The sequence below is a fragment of the Thalassophryne amazonica genome, chromosome 19 (assembly GCF_902500255.1).
Source record: "Thalassophryne amazonica chromosome 19, fThaAma1.1, whole genome shotgun sequence".
In the NCBI taxonomy this organism is placed as follows: Eukaryota; Metazoa; Chordata; class Actinopteri; order Batrachoidiformes; family Batrachoididae; genus Thalassophryne; species Thalassophryne amazonica.
The window spans coordinates 6,443,874-6,460,622 of NC_047121.1; positions in this window are offsets into that span (position 1 = coordinate 6,443,874).

Sequence of the window (16,749 nt, forward strand, 5' to 3'; positions counted from 1 at the left end):
ATATTTCATACTGATGACATGTTTGTTAACCATATAATGAAATGTAAATCATTTGTAATCCCCAAAGCAAAGCCGACCACCGTGTTGCCCTCATTTGTCCTTAACCTTACACAATCACTAATGTTCATGCCTCTGCCTGTCTGCCATGCATGCATGCCACATGGCAGTGATACAAACACTTTCCTTCACAAGTCTTATCTATAGTTGCTGTAGATTTGCAGCAACAGCCAAATAGTACAAACCAAAAACAAGTAAAGAAAAGAAACTACATAGACGAATGAAGTGGTTGTTGTGCAGAGGTAGAAACAGGTCTATTTTTTGTAGAATATCAATATTTGCCAAAGATAACTGTTAATATTAATTAATAAATATATTCATTTGGATGTATATGCAATCAATTAATATTTTATTGATTAATAATAACTACATGGCAAATTATCAGAGATGGTTGCTTTAATTTGAACATAATTTATTATCAACCAGCAATATTAATCAACATCAAAATTACTTTCATGAACAATATGTTAATTATCAAAGCTATCATAAATAAATATACAATACAAAAAATATATGAACAAAACTCAGAGGGAAAGAGAGACAGAGAGAGAGGAAGGAGAGTCAATATGACACTGACACCACATGCACTGCCTGGCAACATGTAGTGTAAAAGCGTCAATGTGATAGTGAGACCATGAGCGCCCTTGGCAACTAGGTGGTGTCAGACAGCCTATATGGCTACCATGCTACCACACTCAGTGTACTACGAATGGATGTGTGCAAAACATACTGTACATGTCGATTAAAGTTCCTTTTTGCTCCACTGATGTACTTAAATCTATCTGTGCATTTTAAGCAGTGTATTTGTCACTGTGCACATAGCACTTCCGTACATTCTTTATGTTGGCATAGAAGTTAATACAAACATATACTAGATGGTGAAGTCAACCCTACTGAAGGTTTCTGACATGAAACATGTTGACAGCACTCTAAAAAATGACCTGCTGTCTCAACAAGAAAAAAATTGTTGCAACAATTTGCATAGATTATTTTAAGTTATTTCAGCATAGTTATTTCAACTGTCAACGGAGTTCATTCCACAAGACTTCTCTAGTTAAGTTGAAATAACTTTAGTTACGTTGAAATAATTTCTGTGAAGGCTTTCAGTTGTCCAGGTGGTTTCCATAGTAGAGAAGCTTGAATCTTCAACTGGACTGGGTTGCTTGACGTGAGGACGTTTTACTTCTAATTGCAGAAGCTTCCTCAGCTAAATTTCTTGCTCTGGTAGTCTGACTTCTGTTTTGACTCTTCTCTATGAGAAGAGTCTCCCAGGTCTCCCAAGTACTGCTGAATACCTGGAATATGGGCATCAGGGGCAATAACCAATGTCTCTGTTTTGTCTGCGTTGAGCTGAAGAAAGTTATTCATTAGCCATTGTTTTATTTCCACCAAACAATGGAGGAGGGAATCAAGCCTCTTAATCTCAGATGGCTTAAAGGAGCAGTAAAGCTGGATGTCATCAGCAAATAACTGGTAAGAGACATCAGTAAATCTTTGAATGATCCTACCTAAAGGGATCAAGTACAATAAAAACAAAATGGGGCCCAATACAGAACCCTGAGGGACTCCGCATAACAGGTCCGCAGACTCTGACCTTATCTGGTTAGCAAAAACGCTAAAGCTACGCCCAGATAGATATGAGAAAAACCACCGAAGAACTGACCCCGACAGTCCGACATGATCCCTCAATCTATTCAGCAGGACTTGGTGGTCAACAGTATCAAAGGCAGAGGACAAATCCAAAAGAACCAACACGGTGGATTTCCCAGCATCAGCAGACATCATAATGTCGCTGGACACTTTCAAAAGAGCCGTTTCCATAGAGTGTTGTCTACGAAAACCGGACTGAAACCTGTCATGAATGTTATTCTGATCCAGGAAGAGTGTCAGTTGGTCTGAAACCACCCTCTCGAGGATCTTAGACAGAAATGATGCTGTGGTTATTCTAAAGAGTATGACAGGGTGAGGAGTGTAAACTGAAAGAATGATTTTGAATCAGCACCCCATTAGCAGGTCTTGAGATGAAAGGGAGAATTTCTTAGTGAATTAGATGAGGATAGTGTAACCAAGTATGAAAGAGTGATTTTTGGAGTGGACTTCAATGGGCATGTTGGTGAAGGGAACAGAGCTGATGAGGAAGTAATGTGTATATATGGAATCAAGAACAGCATTGTGGAAGGGCAGATGGTGGTAGATTTTGAAAAAAAAAATATATATAGAAGTGGCTGTCGTAATTACTTATTTTAAAAAGAACAAGGAGCACAGGGTGAGATGTATAAGAGTGGAGGAAGATACACACAGGTAGACTACATTCTATGGAAGAGATGCAACCTAAAACAAATTGGATACTTAAAGAAACTGGCAAGGCAGTGGCATTGCAGAGTGTAGCTAGTCAGCACTGGATGGTGGTTTGTAGGGTGACTTTGTTTGTAAAGAAGGGGACCAGTGTGAAAGTGAAACCAAGGATCAGATGGTGGAAGTTGAAAGACTGTTGTGTAAAATACAGGTAGGTAGTGAGACAGGCACTGGATGGACGTGAAATTATTTGAAACAAATGGAAAAGTATGACAGATGCAGTGAGGGAGACAGCTAGGAAGATACTGGGTGTGACAGAAGAAGGAAAACAAAGAGATTCAGTGGGTTGGGGAAAATATAAAGAGAAAGAAGTTGGAAAAAAGAAACAGGCTAGTCAAAGAGATGATGAAAGTTGACAGGTGTACAAGGAGATGTATAGGCATGACGTTGTTCAGCCACAGCAAGAATTTATGGGAAAAAAAGTTGTAAAAGATATGCTAAGAAAAGAGATGAAGATCTGCGAGCAGCATCATGGTTTCATAGTGAGAAAGAGCACCACAGATACCATGTATGTGCTGAGAGTGCTGATGGAGAACTATAGAAAAGGCCAGAAGGAGTTGCGTGAGTTGTGTGTTTGCGGGTTAGCATAGGTGTCAAACTGATTCCAGAAAGGGCCAAGAGGGTGCAGGTTTTCTTTGTAACCACCAACTCCAGAAGGTGATTTCACTGATGAACATCACTTTGAGCAGATGGGAAGTGAAATCACCTGGTGGAGTTGGTGGTTACAAAGAAAACCTGCACCCTCTTGGCACTTTCTGGAATCAGTTTGACACCTATGGTTTAGAGAAACATTATGACAGGATCCAAAAATATGTGCTGTTGTATTGTCTGAAGAAGTCTGGTGTGGCAGAGAAGTATTTGACGGTGGTGCAAAACAATTATAAGGACAGTATGACAGATGTGTGGAGGTGGGATTACATCAAAAATTGGCTCGGAGCCCTTTCTTGTTTGTAATGGCGATGTACAGGTGGATGGATGACATCAGACTTGAGTCTCCATGGACTCTAATCTTCGCAGATGACATTTTGATCTGTAGTGAGAGTGGAAAGATGGAGATATGCTCTGAAAAGCAGGGGAATGAAAGTCAGCTGGACTGACTTGGTTTCAACTATCTAAATTAATGAAGAGTTTGGCATAGAAAAAGAAGAGATTGCAGGCTGAGTGGAGTGAATGTGAAAGTTTATAAGACAAGACTTGCTATGATGTACAGCTTAGAGGTGGTGCCAACTTTTTTGAAACGTGTTGCAGGCATCCATTTCAAAATGAGCAAATATTTGCACAAAAACAATAAAGTTAATCAGTTTGAACATTAAATATCTTGTCTTTGTGGTGTATTCAATTGAATATAAGTTGAAGAGGATCTGCAAATCATTGTATTCTGTTTTCAATTACATTTTACACAACATCCCAACTTCACTGGAATTGGGGTTGTAAGTGAAACAGTTATGAAGAAGGAAGTCCCATATACACCCTGATGCCAACTGGTGACAGTGATCTCCAGAATCCATAGCATGGACAGACCTCCTTTCCAATGCAATTTACTTCCCCACTTAATTGTGATCCCCATTAACAGTTGGCAGACTGAGACAATGCAGTTTTAGGGTTTTGTCCAAGGAAACAGGTAGCAAGAGAGGGATTTGAACCTAAGTCTACACACTAGCAATGCAGCTCCCTGATTGACCTGTTCATCTGTACAAATACATGTTATATATTACTGAAACATCCAACAGAAACTTTAATCAGCAAAATAATAATAAAAAACCTTTCAAATCAGAAAACTGTGCCTTCAAGATCAATGAGCAAGTATTTCTCATATGAATAAAACGAGCTCAGCATGGAGCTAATATCGTAGACAGCCATCCAGTCATATACTTCCTTTTAGACAGTTCATTGGCACTATAAAGCTCAGCCCGCTCTCAGAGCTAATTAAAGGATTTCAATCTTTTTACTCCTGCTTGAAATCTGCAGACTTGAGCCTGTCTATTGTGAGAGGTTGGCTATTGATCACTGCTGTCTTTGTGGAGAGTGGAGCAGTGCTGTTGATGCAATCAGTTCAGATATAAAAATCCCACACATTTAATTGGGCTTGGCCTCAGTGTTCTTCTCTATTGACTGAAATCTCTGGACTAAAGCTTTAATCAAGCTATGCCGATCACTGGCACCATCACTTCCTGACAATATGAGAGGATTCTCAGAAAACCTGAAATATTAAAGAGAGGCTTTATGGTCTTTAAAACACATCCTGTTCATAACCATATTGCCAGAGCCTGCATTTAGATATCTTTAAGCAGACATAAAACGACGAGACCAGGAGTATTGATGGGAAAACAAGAGCACTCACTTTGACTTGTGTGCTCATTCAAATGACTCCTTTAAATAGCAATCAGATTATATGTGTCAAAGTAGGAACTGAGATCAAAGTCAAAGTGAACTTTATTGTCAATCAAGCCATGCAACAGTACATTGGACAGAAGACTGAAACTGTGTTTCCCCAAACTCCAAATGTGCAGTAACAGAAGCTAAATTAGACATACAACTAAATATGAACTGGACATCACTAGGACATAAAATGCAAATAATATCAGTAACAGAACAACAATCAACACAACATATAGACAACAGTGAGCATACATTTCCAAGACTGTCACAGTGTTTCAGAATGTAGTCACTTGAGGTATGTTACTAGATTGGTTGGTAGATTCTCACAAATCCAACAAGACCAAGCATTCATGATATGCACACTCTTAAGGCTATGAAATTGGGCTATTAGTAAAAAAAAAGTAGAAAAGGGGGTGTTCACAATAATAGTAGCATCTGCTGTTGACGCTACAAACTCAAAACTGTTATGTTCAAACAGCTTTTTTAGCAATCCTGTGAATCACTAAACTAGTATTTAGATGTACGAGGGCTGTCCGTAAAGTATAGGTCCTTTTTATTTTTTTCAAAAACTATATGGATTTCATTCATATGTTTTTACGTCAGACATGCTTGAACCCTCGTGCGCATGCGTGAGTTTTTCACGCCTGTCGGTGACGTCATTCGCCTGTGAGCCCTCCTTGTGGGAGGAGTCGTCCAGCCCCTCGTCAGAATTCCTTTGTCTGAGAAGTTGCTGAGAGACTGGCGCTTTGTTTGATCAAAATTTTTTCTAAACCTGTGAGACACATCGAAGTGGACATGGTTCGAAAAATTAAGCTGGTTTTCAGTGAAAATTTTAACAGCTGATGAGAGATTTTGAGGTGATTCTGTCGCTTTAAGGACTTTTCACGGTGCGAGACGTCGCGCTGCGCTCTCAGGCAGCGTCATCAGCCTGTTTCAAGCTTAAAACCTCCACATTTCAGGCTCTATTGATCCAGGACGTCGTGAGAGAACAGAGAAGTTTCAGAAGAAGTCGGTTTCAGCATTTTATCCAGATATTCCACTGTTAAAGGAGATTTTATTAATGAAAGACGTGCGGACGGGTCCGCGCGTCGGGACGCAGCCGACGCGGCGCGGCGGCACAGGAAAAACACCTCCGTGTTGATAACCATTTGTAAAATCCAGGCGGCTTTTGATGGCTTTCAGTGGAGTGAGTATATGAGAAATTGTTTATCAGCTGGAGATGTTCCAACTTGTCCTCAAGGCTTCCAACAGAGGTGTTTTTCTGTGGCGGAGCGTCGCGGCGGCTGCGAGCCGCGCTGCAAAAATCACAGTTCCTTCCTGAGGGAAAAAAATCCACCACTCCCAGAAAAACAGGAACACTGAGAACGTGCAGTACCAACAATATACTTAACGATAAGGAAAGTGAGGAGTGGAAACGCCAACTCCTTCCAACTTCCACAAACCCAGCTCCAAGCTGCGAGTATACCAAAGGTTACGACTGCAAAAATCAGTAGCAATAATTGTGCGAATGGCACAAAGCGGCTGAGTAGGTTACCTGTGTGGTAAGCTGATAACTCGGCAGAGTAGTGGTGTCTCTTCCAGGCTTTTATGGAGAATGATGATGATGGCTGATTTCTGACAGCTGTCAGCTCCGGGCTCCTGGGGCTCCTGTGAAGCGACTACGCCTTCTGGTGCCTGAAACTCGACGACAGGCAGGGCGCCCTCTGGTGGCAAGCCAGCCGTAGCTCCTCTTCGGACGGCCCACACGGCTCCTCTTCACCCAGGAGCGTTCTTCGGGTCCGTAACCCTCCCAGTCCTCCAGATATTGGAGAACCTGACCCCTCTGGCGAACATCCAGGAGCCTGCGGACTGTCCACGCAGGCTTGCCGTCGATGATGCAGGCAGGAGGCGGCGCTGGTCCGGGGGTGCAGAGGTCTGAGGTGTGGTATGGCTTGATCTTGGACACATGAAATACGGGGTGTATCCGCAGTGAAGCTGGGAGTTTCAGCTTCACTGCGGCTGGACTGATGACCTTGATGATAGGGTATGGTCCAATGTATCTGTCCGTTAGTTTTGGCGAGTCTGTATGCAGAGGAATGTTCTTGGTTGAAAGCCAAACCTCCTGCCCGGGCTGGTATGCGGGGGCCGGGGTACATCGGCGGTCCGCATGGCTCTTCGCCCTCGTCCCGGCTTTCAGAAGGGCAGAGCGGGCTGTGCGCCACACCCGACGGCACCTCCTGAGGTGGGCCTGGACCGAGGGGGCCCCCACCTCTCCCTCCACAGCCAGAAACAATGGGGGCTGGTACCCCAAACACACCTCGAATGGGGAGAGGCCAGTCGCCGATGATATTTGGCTGTTGTGGGCGTACTCGATCCAGGCCAGATGTTGACTCCAGGCCATCAGGTGCGTGGAGGTTACACATCTTAAGGCCTATTCCAGATCTTGGTTAGCCCACTCTGCTTGTCGATTTGTCTGTGGGTGGTACCCGGACGAGAGACTCACGGTGGCCCCCAGTTCCCTACAGAAACTCCTCCAGACTTGCAAGGAGAACTGGGGACCACGGTCTGAGACGACGTTCGTGGGGATACCATGCAGACACACGACGTGGTGGACCAGGAGGTCTGCAATCTCCTGGGCCGTCGGGAGCTTCGGGAGGGCCACGAAGTGGGCCACCTTGGAGAACCGGTCCACTATCGTCAGGATGGTCATCATACCCTGGGACGCAGGGAGACACGTGACGAAGTCCAGGCCTATATGGGACTAGGGGCGTCGAGGCACCGGCAACGGCTGGAGGAGTCCTTTTTCCTGCTGGTGTACAGCCTTGCCCCTGGCGCAGATGGTGCAGGCACGGACATACTCCCGGACATCGGTTTCCAGTGATACCCACCAGAAATGCTGCCGGACCACTGCCACGGTCCTTCGCACCCCTGGATGGCAGGAGAGCTTGGAACCGTGACAGAAGTCCAGGACCACAGCTCTTGCCTCTGGTGGGACGTACAATCTGTTAGTTGGTCCATCGCTGGGGTCCGGGTGTCACGTCAGGGCCTCCCTGATGATGTCTTCCACGTCCCACGTGAAGGTGGCGATGATAGTGGACTCCGGGATGATGGTGTCAGGTGGATCCGACAGCTCTGTTTTGACCTCCTCTTCATGCACCCAGGACAGTGCATCAGACCGTTGGTTTTTGGTCCCGGGGCGGTATGTAATCCGGAAGTCAAAACGACCAAAGAACAGTGACCAACGGGCTTGCCAAGGGTTCAGACGCTTAGCGGTCTGGATGTATTCCAGGTTCCATTGGTCAGTGAAAACCGTGAGTGGTACCACAGCTCCCTCCAACAAGTGTCTCCACTCCTCCAGGGCCTCTTTCCCTGCCAGGAGCTCCTGATTGCCAATGTCATAGTTCCATTCTGCTGGGGTTAACCTGTGGGAAAAATAGGCACAAGGGTGGAGGACCTTGTCAGACTCCCACTCTGGGACAGCACGGCTCCTATCCCGAGTCAGAGGCGTCCACTTCAACAACAAACTGGTGGCTAGGAATGGGCTGCACCAGAACTGGCGCAGTCGAGAACTGGCGTTTCAACTCCCTAACGTGGCTTCGCACCGATCTGACCAGGTGAAGGGGACTTTTGGGGAGGTTAAGGCTGTCAGGGGGCTAACTACCTGACTGTAGCCCTTGATGAACCCCCTGTAGAAATTTGCGAAGCCGAGGAACTGTTGCAGCTTCCTACGGCTTGCCAGTTGGGGCCAATCTCTCACCGCCGCTACCTTGGCTGGATCAGGGTGACAGTGTTGGAAGAGATAATGAACCCAGGAAGGACAAAGAAGTACGGTGGAACTCGCACTTCTCGCCCTTCACAAACAGCCGGTTGTCCAACAACCGCTGCAGGACCTGACGTACATGCTTAACATGGGTCTCAGGATCTGGGGAGAAGATGAGGATATCGTCCAGGTACACGACGACGAACCGATGCAGGAAGTCCCGCAAGACGTCATTTACCAATACGTGGAACATCGCGGGGGCGTTAGTGAGGCCGAACGGCATGACCAGGTACTCAAAGTGACCTAACGGCGTGTTAAATGCCATCTTCCATTCATCTCCCTTCCGGATCCGAACCAGGTGATAAGCATTTCTAAGATCCAGCTTTGTGAAAATTTTGGCTCCATGCAGAGGCATGAACACTGAATCCAACAGAGGTAACGGGTATCGGTTGCGAACCATAATCTTGTTCAGCCCTCTGTAATCAATGCATGGATGGAGTCCGCCGTCCTTCTTGCCCACAAAAAAGAAACCAGCACCTAACGGGGAGGAAGAATTCCGGATCAACCCGGCAGCTAAAGAGTCCCGGATGTAGGTCTCCATTGATTCGCGCTCAGGGGGTGAGAGGTTGTACAGCCTGCTGGACGGGTACTCAGCGCCCGGGATCAAATCAATGGCACAATCATACGGTCGGTGCGGGGGAAGCGTGAGTGCCAGATCTTTGCTGAAAATGTCAGCAAGATCATGGTACTCAGCCGGCACCACTGTAGGATTGGGGGGGGAGTTGAACCTCCTCTTTAGCAGTCGCACCGGGTGGGGCCGAGGATCTTAGACACTCCCGGTGGCAGGTTTCACTCCATTGAGCCACAACCCAAGACAGCCAATCGATCCGGGGATTGTGCTTACTCATCCATGGATAACCCAAAATAATTCTGGAGGTAGAAGGTGTTACAAAAAAACACAATCTCCTCCCTGTGATTCCCAGACACAACCAGTGTTAAGGGCTGTGTCTGGTATGTGATTAATGGAAGAAGGGTGCCATCTAGTGCCCGTACCTTTAATGGTGCAGGAAGGGCCACTAGAGGGTGCCCTACCTCCTTTGCCCATCTGCTGTCCAGCAGATTCCCCTCTGACCCCATGTCGATCAGTGCAGGGGCATGAAGGGTTAAATCCCCGCTGAGGATCATGACTGGGACTCGTGCGGATTCACGTGCATTTCCCGCGTGTGTGTTATGGCCCTCCCTTAGCCCCATCTCTAAGGGAGAGTGTTGACGTTTTGTCCGTTTGGGGCAATTCTTCTGCATGTGCTCATTAGAGCTGCAGTAGAAACACTCTCCATGGGCCAGCCTCCTTTGTCTGTTTACTCATCTCATTTTAGCCCTGCTCGTTTCCATAGCAACGTCAGCAGGGGGAGCTGTCGTCACGCGGAGTGCTCTGGCTTTGGAGCGTGGGGAAGGTGGCGCTGATTCGGACCAGGAAGGGGGAGGGATGGCTTGTGCCCGGCCACGTCCTTCGTCTCGCTCCTGTCGGCATTCTTCTATTCGGTTGTCTAACCGTATAACAAGGTCAATAAGCCCGTATAAGTCCCACGGCTCGTCCTTAGCCACCAGGTGCTCCTTAAGGACTGGAGACAGTCCATTTGCAAAGGCGGTGTGGAGTGCTACCGTATTCCAGCCGGCTCTCGCTGTCGCGACGCGGAAGTCGATGGCATACTCAGTGGCGCTCCGACGCCCCTGTCGTATCGACAGCAGCACGTTTGAAGCAGTTTCACCTCGAATCGGGTGATCAAACACCTGTCCAAACTCCCTCACAAACCCATTGTATGTCCTTAGAAGCCATGAATTCTGTTCCCAAAGCGCCGTAGCCCAGGCGCGTGCCTCACCTTGAAGCAAATTAACGACATAAGCCACCTGGCTGGAGTCTGACGTGTACATTACGGGACATTGTGCGAAGACGAGCGAGCACTGCATTAAGAAGTCCGCGCACGTCTCAACACAACCTCCGTATGGCTCCGGGGGGCTAATGTATGCTTCAGGGGACGGGGGGGGGTTCGTTGAACGACCACTGGAGGGTCTCTGCTCAGCAACAGGACCACAGGAGGAGGAGCAGCAGCCGCGCCCTGTGCGTGCGCTTCCACCTGAGCGGTGAGAGCCTCCATCCTACGATCGAGCAGTATGTTCTGCTTGGTCACCAAATCCAGCTGAGCAGTGAGGGTGGTTAATATTTGCTGCAACTCACCCAACCTGCCTCCTGCTGGAGCCTGTGCACCTTGCGTCTCCATTGACTGTTCAACGATTGGTATGTGCCCCTCGGAATCCATGACGTTGGCCGAGTTATCCTGTTGGGAAAGTGTAAGACACGGACCCACACAGGGGGCGTAAATGAACGGACAATAGAGATGCCAATAAATACAATTTAATATTGCAAATGTGCACTACAGGTCAAATACTGCTGTAGTCTGTCAATCAAAAGTTCCACAAGAAAGATGACGTGTGGGCAGGTCCGAGGATAGGAGATGCCTGATCCAGAGAAGAGTCGGGACCCACAAGGTTCCACCGCCAACGGAGACCTGCAACACACCGGAGCCGCCAAATCCCGAGTCCCCAGGTTGTCACTGCTCCCAGCTGTCAGATCTGGTACTGCTGGCAGGAAAAACAAACAGGTTATGGTGGGTGTGTGTACACCCAGCAACAGTCAGCAAAAATCACAGTTCCTTCCTGAGGGAAAAAAAATCCATCACTCCCAGAAAACAGGAACACTGAGAACGTGCAGTACCAACAGTATACTTAGTGATAAGGAAAGTGAGGAGTGGAAATGCCAACTCCTTCCAACTTCCACAAACCGAGCTCCAAGCTGCGAGTATACCAAAGGTTACGACTGCAAAAATCAGTAGCAATAATTGTGCGAACGGCACAAAGCAGCTGAGTAGGTTACCTGTGTGGTAAGCTGATAACTCAGCAGAGTAGTGGTGTCTCTTCCAGGCTTTTATGGAGAATGATGATGATGGCTGATTTCTGACAGCTGTCAGCTCCGGGCTCCTGGGGCTCCTGTGAGGCGACTACGCCCTCTGGTGCCTGAACAGGCAGGGCGCCCTCTGGTGGTGAGCCAGCAGTACCTCCTCTTCGGGCGGGCCCACACAACAAGTGTGCTTGGGGTCATTGTCTTGTTGAAACACCCATTTCAAGGGCATGTCCTCTTCAGCAAAAGGCAACATGACCTCTTCAAGTATTTTGACATATCCAAAATGATCCATGATACCTGGTATGCGATATATAGGCCCAACACCATAGTAGGAGAAACATGCCCATATCATGATGCTTGCACCACCATGCTTCACTGTCTTCACTGTGAACTGTGGCTTGAATTCAGAGTTTGGGGGTCGTCTCACAAACTGTCTGCGGTCCTTGGACCCAAAAAGAACAATTTTACTCTCATCAGTCCACAAAATATTCCTCCATTTCTCTTTAGGCCAGTTGATGTGTTCTTTGGCAAATTGTAGAGTAGCAGCAAGGAGATGAATAAGTTTGCAAACTTTTTGCTTTTTGTGCAAAGGAATGTGCATAAAGTAGTTTAGTCTGTAGTGTGTGTGTGTGTGTGTGTGTGGTGGGGGGTTATGCTCTTGCTTTCGGGAGTGAGTTTAGCAGTCTGACGGCCTGTGGGAAAAAGCCGTTGCTGAGTCTGGTGGTCCTGCAGTGTATACTGCTGTAGCGCTTGCCAGATGGTAGGAGGATAAACAGTTTGTTTGAGGGGTGGGTAGGGTCTTTGATGATGTTGATGGCTCTTCTGTGGCAGCGGGATGGGTACAGGTCCTGTATGGATGGTTGGGCTGACCTTGTGATCTTCTCTGCTGTTCTCATCACTCTCTGTAGCGCTTTCTGGTCAGCAACATGGCAGCTGCCACACCAGACTGAGAGACTGCTGGTGAGGATGCTCTCAATGGCACCCCTATAGAATGTGGTGAGTGCTGAAGGAGGGAGACTGGCTGTTGGAGTTATTCGGTAGATACACTGTTTTATTTTATCATGCATGTTTTGTGTTCTCTCTGCTCTGATAAAGTGTATTGTCCTGATGTGATGGGTGAAGGTTACTTAAGATATGTGGCATGACGTGTTTCTGCAAGTTGTGGTATTTCTGTGTGTACGCTAAGCTCTTTTTCAGGACATGTGAAGATGACTCAGGCAGGATGCAGCCATAAGCGGAGCAGTGAGATAAAGAATAGAGAATTGAATGTTCCAACCACAGTGTGATTATGATACATTAGTCCTTGTGTCAGAAGAAGTGTGATTAATCGTTAGATGTCTTAAACACATCTTAATCGAGCCCAAGATTAAAAAGGTTCTGAACGTCCTGAATGTATTGTGCAATCAGCGGTTCTGCGGCAACAGCTCACGCGCTATCACTCTTCCCCTCAGGAGCTGTACCGCCCATGTATGTAGGGAAGTCCTAAATAAAAAGAGCGGGAGCGCAGGCCAGACTTTAGTGTAGCTTTGGTGTACAGCCTGACTGCACTCCTCGTGAGCTTAAATTGAATTCTATCTCTCACTTGTTTTAAGGCCTGGTTGTCTCTTCCTCTTATCAAAGATACAGTATTCCAAACCCGACAAAGACTGGGGGCACGTCCGGGATCCCAACAGACCTGACGGTTCCAGCGAGCGTGATCGACACCAGAGAAATCCTTGGCCAAGGTAACTCAGACCCTTTGACGGGACTGGCTCAATCCGTTGGCTGGGATCTGAAAGGTTGACGGGATCACCGAGAGGGAAAGAGACCGACGGAGTGTGAGTATAGAATTTGATTCTGATAAAATTGTTGTTGTGAATGGTGGCAGTAGGCTGCGTAAAATAGAAATGTTGAAATAGTGAAATAGTGACAGAAAGTCACGGTTAAACAGGGAAATAAGTGCACAGTGAAAAGGCAGTTAAACCTCGCAGGGATGGTGGAGTCCCCTAATGCAGGACATTAGTTAAATTCCACGGGAGGGCGAGCTCCCCTGGCTAAGAATTCGCGTACGGTTATTAAAAGTGTTTCTATGTATTTGTGTAAATAAAATAACTGTGTGTGAGTGTAATAAAGGTGACTGAGTGAGAGTGTGGAGTCACTTCAACTCCCCTCTATGAAAATCTCACAGGAAAGTAAGTAGTAAGTTTTGAGAAGAAGCAAAGGCAAGGCCTTCCCGTGCCCTCCGGGGTGGCGAAAGGGAACGCACTTCTCAGAATAGTTGATTACTACCCTGTGATTGTAACAACACCAGTGGATTAGGACCCTGTAGGGGCAAAACCATCACTGGTCTAAAACGTTCTGAAAACACAAAATGGGAAAATCTAACAGTAAAAATGAGAGACCTAAGTCCCGGGACGATCTAAAAACAAAAGATTGGATATACATGAATAAAATTGATCCAAATTCAACAAAACACTTAGATAAGTGGATAAAAGATCATGGATTTGATGGACGCCTGCAGAAAGAGTCATTAACTAAACTAAAGAACAGTATTGAGAAGAAGTGTGGAACAAGTAAAAAAAAAAAAAAAAGGAAAAAGAAGGTCAAGGTGAAATTGTAGCATGGGAAAGAGAAGTTGAGAAACGAAAGAAGGGCCTTAGAGAAGCAAAGGAAAGACAGAAAGAAACAGTAAATGATAAGAAGGAGCAGGGGAACGTGATGTTTCACAGACAAGAAGATAATGAGACAGGGCCTGCGGCTCCAAAAGTAGAAATGGTAGTAAAATTGGATACTACAAAACACAGTCAGCCAGAAGCTGAAATAAAGGAGAATAAACTCTATCCAGATTTACCACAGGGACAACCCCCATCATATGTAGACCCTACACAACACGTCATGAGAACACGATCCAAAACACCAAAAGATGAAGAAAAACAACCTGGACCATCAGTCCCACCGGCTGATCAGGAACCACGTGGATCAGGAGTCTATCCAATGATTCATGTGGCAAATCCACATACGTCAGGAACAAGAACTATTCTTGTGTACCGAACTTGGACACAAGCAGACGTTAAGGCAGCTGTGGAAGGTATAACTCCCCCACGAGAAGATGTAGCCCAGTACATTATTGACGTAACCACTTTGGTTAAATCCTACAATCTTAGAGGGGATGAAGTTCAACAAGTCATAATGGCAACTGTGACAAAGGATTGGGCTGATGTAAAAGGAGATTGGGATCCTGCAGAGGCAGACCACACTCCATTAGCCCATGATAGTCAGGAATTGGAAGATCGATTGGCCGCACTATTGCTGAGAATTAAGCAGAAATACCAGCAGAAGTCAAATTACACAGAAATAAATCGCACAAAACAGAAAGATGATGAACCATTCGAAGACTATCGACATCGAATGGAAAAAGTTTTTAAAGTGCACAGTGGTCTTCTACCACTGAAAAATGATAGCGTGTATGAACAACAATTGAAAAATGCACTCCATGCCAACTCCAGATCAGATATCCGAGCATGGGTAGACAAACACATGATAACGCTCCCAACAGCTGGGTTACAAGAGTATTTAGACCACGCCATACACGCAGAAAGAAATCTGAAAACAAAAAAGGCAGCCCGCTACTGTATATACAAATTTGGCCCAGGCCTGGCAGTGCTCTTTGGATCTGTCGGAATTGAGACAAACTGAACAATTATTGGAGGAAGGTCTGATGACCTGTGAAAACAGAGAACATGTAGTAATGATGTCACCTAAAGATCTACACATAACTATGCTATTCACTCCACGAAAGGATGAAAGGTATGGAGCAGGATTTCTGAAAATTCCATCAGAATTACAGACAGTAGCACACCTATACACAGACAGAAAAACCACCTCTGTGTGTAGTGTAGTGCTGACCCAAAGTGCAGACAAATGGTACAGAGGAAAACCTGAGGCTGTGCCGCATATTTCACTGACAAGGGCAGACACTCAGTCCTGGAAGGACCTTGGAAGAATTGTTAAAATAGCTGAGGAAGCAACTGATTGGCATGAAGCAGATGCAATGTCGGTGTGGGATTTCAGTCCATCCACAGGCTTGTATCGGAAATACAAGTTTGTAAGTGCTTGAACGACACCGGTGATACATGAAGTAGATCTGGATGATTGAAATTTAACAACATCTGTGTTGTTGACACAGGAAGATGAGACTTTATTGGCCAAACTGCCTCCTCATCTCTGGGTGAAAGCACCCACAGATGTGGGACTGTTGAAAAATATTCCGCCAGTCAAAATTAAGCCACGATCTGATTGGAGACCACGGATCAAACAATATCCGTTAAAACCTGAAGCAGAAAAAGGAAATGATGACTTTTCTAGGTATCTGTAATTATTGCAGAGCCTGGATTCCATGTTATGCAGAGATGGTGCAGAAATTGCAGGATTTAATACACTCTATACCAATGGCTATGACTGACAAAATACAGTGGAATAAAGAAGCTGAAGAACAGTTTACAGCTCTTAAACAAGAACTTGTGAGTTCCACAGTATTATCTCTGCCCAGTTATGCCAAGCCATTCACTCTCATGGTGGACACAAAACGGGGATTCATGTGTGCAGTCTTGCTACAACAACATGGTAATAAAAATAAACCAGTTGGCTATTATTCCAAACGTTTGGATACATTCTTATCGCCTGCCAGACAGACAATGAACCATTAATAGATTCTGACCTTTTATTGGATATGCAAAAACAGGCACCAGCGCAGGAACGACATTTGTGGTTGAAAAATGGGGCAACCCCAAACCCCAAAGGACTTTATTGTATACATAACAAACCCATCCTACCCAAAAGCTTATTCAAAGCAGCTGCAATTGCGACACATGGGTGTGTCGACAGGGGGGATGGTATATATGGTAGACCAATACTTTACTACCTATGGATTTAATTTATACTCAAAAAATTTTTGTAAAGCCTGTGTTACCTGATTGAAACACAACCCACAGGGAAGTATAAGACCCCGGAGAGGGCAATTCCCAAAACCACAGTATCCTTTTCAAATTGTTCATATGGACTTTATTGAACTAAATCGATGTGGACCTTATCAATACTGTCTAGTATTAATTGATGCCTTTTCAAAATGGGTAGAAATTGTTCCATCACAAAAAGCAGATGCTTTAACAGTAGCAAAAGCACTGTGTAAGACAATTATTCCGTATTATGGAATACCAGAGACATTGTACAGTGATAATGGAACACATTTTGTAAATGAAGTTGTACAAAGAGTAGCAGAACA